At 31.2% G+C, this 6000-nt stretch overlaps 1 long non-coding RNA gene across 1 annotated transcript in view; it reads right to left on the reverse strand.

Annotated features, from left to right (window-relative positions):
* Nucleotides 1–5029, reverse strand: part of LOC143678927 (uncharacterized) — a 42966-nt gene extending 37937 nt beyond the window's left edge. The window contains exon 1 of the long non-coding RNA XR_013173480.1: nt 4899–5029. This is a non-coding gene — a long non-coding RNA (uncharacterized LOC143678927). The remainder of the gene's footprint in view (nt 1–4898) is intronic.
* Nucleotides 5030–6000: the final 971 nt, after the last annotated feature.

Here is a 6000-nt window from a genome sequence, read left to right on the forward strand (position 1 = left end):
TTGGAAGATGTATGTATAATGTTATAAGAAATTTCTAAGTACTTTCTAAAGTAGCAAGAACTATTTTGTTTTCCTACCAAAAATGTCCAAAGGTTTCTGTTTCTCCAAATCTCGACAACACTTGGTTTGTCAATTTTCTTGATTGCAATCATTCTAAAAGTTGTATAGTGATATCCCATCATAGTTCTAATTTTTATTTCCCTAATGATTAAACATGTCAAGCATAGTTCCCTGTGATTACTTGCCATCCATTTATCTGCGTTAAGTATCTACTCAAATAATTTGGCATTTTTATTGTTTCTTGTTTTAATATGTTGATTTTGAGAGTTATAAGTTCTTTAGCAAATATGTGATTTCAAAATACATACTCACAGTCTGTGTCTTATATTTGCATTCTTTTCACAGTGAGTTCAAAAGAGCATAAATTCTTAATTTTGATAAATTAGAAATTCACAATCTTCTTTTATCGATTGTACATTGGTGATTGCAATATAAGAAATTTTTGCCCCAAACTTCAAATATTTTTCTCCTATGATTTTTATTTTAGTTTTATAGCTTTTGCTTTCATAATAAAGTCTTGAATTTATATTGAGCATAGAATTTATGCTTGAATTTATATTTGCATAGAGTGGTATGGATCAAAATTTATTTATTTATTTATTTATTTTGGATATTGATGTCCAATTATTCTAGCACAATTTGTTGAAAATATTATTATTTCTTTGTTGAATTGCCTTTGCATCTTTTAATGAAACCAATTGGCAACATATGCATGAATTCATATTTGGACTGTTTTGTTCAATCATTTTCTGTCTTTCATATTTCCAAAACCACTGCCTTGATTATTACAGCATTAAGTAAGGCTTGATATCAGGTATTTTGAGTCTGTCAAACTTGTTTTTCTGTTTCCAAATTGTCTTGGCTAGTGCAGTTATTTTACCTTTTCATATAAATGTCTTAATGAGCTTGTCGATTTCTAGAAAAAGAAGTACTGCTGCTCAGATTTTTATTGTAACTGTATTGACTTAACAGATCACTTGGGAGAGAAAGGCATCTTAAAAATACTGAGTCTACTAATACACACACACACACAAAAACATATATCTTTCCATTTTATTTAGTTCTTTGATTTTTTCATAACTGTTCTGTGGTTTTAAATATACAAATATTCAAAATATTTTGTTGTGTTTAAGCTTAAGTATTTCATGTTTCTAGGTTATTCATAATGTTACCTCTTAAAAATTTGAATTTCCATTCTTCATTGCTATGGAAATATAAGAACTTTTGTATTTTTACTTTATATTTGAGAAATTACTAAATCCATATATTGGTTATATTTTTCAAATTATTTGGGGAGTGTTTTATACAGACAATCATTTTGTCTGAAAAGAGGAATAGTTTTATTTCTTAATCTTCAAACCTGTAATAGAAAAAAAATCTGGTTGTCTTGTGTTATTAGAACATGTCTTATTTCTTGCTTATATAAAACTTCCAGCACATTGTTGAATAGGAGTGTTAAGAAAAACCATTTTTCTCTTATTCTCTATCTTAGTTGAAATAATGTAGTTTTCTCTCATAAACATGATGTTAGCTGTAGGCTTATTATAAACATCTTCATTAGGATGAGTTAATTCCCTGTAGTTCTAGTTTTGTAAGAGTACTCTAAAAATTACTATAGATGGATTTTGAATTTTGTCAAATGCTACTTCTATTCCCATTGACGTGAAAATGTTTTTTTTCTTCTAATTTTGTTTATATGATGAATTACATTGCTTGACATTTGAATGTAAAAACCATTTTGTATTCTCAGCATAAATTCCCCCTTGGTCATAGTATGTTGTCCTTCTCATATATTTTTACATTTTGCTTGCTAGAATTGTGTTGAATTTCGTATCTCAGACTATGAGGATTATTCTTCTATTCTATTTTTCTTATAATATCTTTTCCCAGTTTGACATCGGGGCAATGCTTGCCTCATAAAATGATTTATAGGTTGTTTCTTCACTTTTTGCTCTTTTGGAAGAATTTGTGCAGAATTGATATTTCTATTTTGAATGATTTGAAGAATTCACCTGTGAAGACATCTGGCTTTGGAGTTTTCTCTACTGGAAGGTTTCTAACTATGCATTTACTTGTCTTAATAGATAAAAGATTATTCAGGCTATTTAATATTTCTTAAATAAACTTTGAAAGAGTTCTTCTTTCAAAGATGTTTTCATTTATACTAAGTTGTCAATTTTGGGGTATAGATTTTTTTGTAGTGTCCCCTTTTTATTTTAAATTGTCTGTAGTGTCTGCGGAAACATTATCTATTGAATTCCTTATTGTTGCAATTTATGTTCTACCCATGACTTCATTTATTTCTGTTATTATTGCTGTTCTAGTTTGCTAGCTGCTGGAATGCCATATACCAGAAATGGAATGGATTTTAAAAAGGGAATTTAATATGTTTCTAATTTACAGTTCTAAGGCTGACAAAATGTCCCAATTAAAACAAGTCTATAGAAATGTCCAATCTAAGGCATCTGGGGAAAGATATCTTGGTTCAAGAAGGCCAGTGAAGTTCAGGGTTTCTCTCTCAAGTGAGAAGGCACATGGCAAATACAGTCAGGGCTTCTCTCTTGGCTGGAAGGGCACATGGCAAATATGGCATCATCAACTAGCTTTCTCTCCTGGCTTCCAGTTTCATGAAGCTCTCCGGGAGGTGTTTTCCTTCTTCATCTCCAAAGGTCACTGGCTGGTGGGCTCTCTGCTTCTCGTGGCTATGTCATTCTGCTCTGCTCTCTCTGAATCTCTCCTTCATTCTCCAAAATGTTTCATTTTTTATAGGACTCCAGAAACTTATCAAGACCCACCCAAATGGGTGGAGACATGTCGTCACCTAATCCATTTCAGCAACCACTTTGATTAAATTACATCTCCAGGGAGATGATCTGATTTCAGTTTCAAACATACAGTATTGAATAAGGATTATTCTGCCTTCATGAATTGGGGGTTAGATTAAAGCATGGCTTTTCTAGGGGACAGACATCCTTTCAAACCAGCACAATTGCCATTCCCTTTCTTCTGCTTGCTTTTGGAAAAAATTGCTTTCCTTTCTCTGTTTTTAAAGGTGCATCTTTGATCATTGATTCAGACTTTTTCCAAATATAAGCACTTAACGGTAAAAATTTCCCTCTAAGCACTGCTCTTACTGTATCTCACATAGTTTGATAATTTTTGCATCCTTAATTATAACATTTAAAAGTGTTAAAGTTTTATTTATGAGCAAGAATATATCTGTTGGAATATTCCATGTGCTCTTAAAATAATGTCATTCCTCTCCTGAGTTAGAATCGTGTATTTAACAAATATTATATAGGTCTAATTCATTCATAATATTTTTCATGTCTTCTATAGCCTTTCTGATTTTCTTTCTACTTTTATTGATTATAGTTGTGCCTTGGTCTACTTTTCTCTTTTTTTTTTCCTATCGGTTTTCCTTCGTATGTTTTTGGGCCTTGTTATCAGGCACATACTTTTAGGATCGTTATTTTTTCTTGAAGAATTGACACAATTATTTTATATTGTTCCTTATCCTTCATGATATTCCTTTTACTTAAATATACTTTTCATGATATTAATAGATCTACTCCATTTTTGTTATGATCATTTTTAGAGGGTAATTCTTTTCCATCATTTTTCTCTTTAAATATTTATATTTTTATTAAAAGGGGTTTCTGCTGGAGAATCTTGCTCTTTCATTTTGACATGTAATCCCTTCTTTAAGCCATATACATACAAAATTATTCATGTGATTTGATTAAAATTTACAATATTGTTAGTTGTTTGCTGTTTGAACCATCTCAATTTCTATTTATTTTTCTACCTTCTTTGGGGGGAAGTATCTTGCAAGACTCCATTTTCAATTCTTCCCTCCAATCCCTTACTCTATTAATATCATATTTTTACTTTTACGTATTCTGTAAACATATAATACATTGCTACTATTCTTGCTGTAGAATGTGGCTGTATTTTAGAGCAATTAAAAACAAGAAATATTGACTTAATTTATTTCCAACATTTAAAAATTTTGTGCAAATCCATTTTCCCCTTTGATATCATATTGTTTCTGCCTGAACTATCCTTTAACATTTCTCACAGAGAACTTTTGCTGGCAATAAATTTTGGTACTTTAGATTTGTTGAAAAATATTGTTTCTCCCAATTTTTAAATTTTTCTCCTAATCAGCATTTTATACTTTATTTTAATTAAAAAATGCAAATAAGACACTTTGAACCACCAAAAACTGATATCTTAGTTAGCTTAACCATACGCATATTTAAAGTATCCATATAATCATTGTAAAGCCTGTGTTTGAGAAGTTTCAAAACCGATTTAAAATTTGTAGAAAAAATCTACAAATTCAGAGAGCAAAATTCTTAAATTCTAAATATTAAGCACTAACTTAGATATCATTTGATCAGCTGTCAAACTGTGTATGTTCTCAAAATATTAAGTAGAAAGTTCTTATAAATATCTGCATTGCCAGAGTAATGATCTAGCTCTTGGAGCTACTTCAGCTCTTGGATTTCTCTACCATCTCCTAAATGTTTAAAGCTTATTTTTTCTAATTGTGGAAATCTAGGATGGCATTTAACTGTATCTCAAGCAAATATTTCATACCAAACTTCTCTTGTGATACGAATGTCAACAGAAGAGATATTATTTTCACTTTTGCTTTAGGCTAATTTTGTCCAACAAGAATTGAAATCATGTTCATGTTTCTTATCAAATTTCTATCTATGCAAGGAAAAACATCACAAAGCTAAGTTCCTAAAACAAACAAACAAAGAAATAAAAGTCCATTTATTTAGGTGAACCTTTTGCTGACCATTTCTGATCTGGGCAGGCCTCACCTGATTTCAGCAGGACTTGTTTGTGTGCCATGGTCATTTATATCAGCTGGGTATTGATTGGTCCAAAATTACTTCAAGCACATCTCCAGATGCTGGGTGTCCACTGATTGAGGTATCTTTGTTTTCCTGCGCAAGGTTTTTCATCCATCAGCAGAGTAGCCCAGGCTTGTTCACACAGTGGCTGCTATCTAATAGCAGCATGAGTAAAAACTGCAAGGTTTGCTGAGGCCTGTGGTGAGAACCAGCATATCATTTTTTCTGCAACAAGAGTTGAAAGCCATGGGATTGATGGATAGGAGAAGAGACAAACGTGTTTGCTGACTGTGTAAATTCTGAGGGTTTCTCTTTATTTCCTATTTACCAATTAGCCATATAACAGTGAGAAGTACAGTTTTCTCTTTCCTTCTCTTTAAACTTACAAGCATGAATTGAACAATTTTCTAAATCCCTTCCAGCTATAAATGTTGGGAGTCTGTCAACATGAACAACCATTTTCAACCTATTGTCTTATCATTTAAGATGATGAAAATTACCTTTAAAGGTTAACAATGCAAAGCGATGAAAATATAATATAAATTGAATTTTCCTCAAGTATGTGGAAGAAATCTCCATGGAATTATCCCTTTACCTTATGCCACAGTGATAAAGATGTTAGATTAACATTTATGAGTTAAAATGAGTGTTTGAGTAGTTTTAACTTCGTAACATCTTCATTTTTGTTCATCTATGTTTTCTTGCCTGTAATACTAAAACTGAGTCTTCTAAATATCGCTGGCAGAACACCTCAAAACTGGCAAGTAATGCTTTGGCTGAATATTTAAAATTATATTTATTTCATTTACTGGAATGACATTAGCAGAATGTGCATTACCAGTTTTCTGATAACTTAAAATGTTTCTTCATCTTTATAGGCATGTACCAGTCCAACAATTATGAAAGAATGACACTATATTTCAAAGACATTTTCCAAAGCAAGACAAAATATTTATTTTTCAAGTATTTAAAGATCTAAAACTTATCTCTAGGGGGCCTCTGCTACTGTTACTGTAGTGCATAAAAGACATTTGCCTGAAAATCCAATCTATTAGCTACTTTCAAATAT

Source organism: Tamandua tetradactyla, chromosome 4 (genome assembly GCF_023851605.1).
Source record: "Tamandua tetradactyla isolate mTamTet1 chromosome 4, mTamTet1.pri, whole genome shotgun sequence".
Classification (NCBI taxonomy): Eukaryota; Metazoa; Chordata; class Mammalia; order Pilosa; family Myrmecophagidae; genus Tamandua; species Tamandua tetradactyla.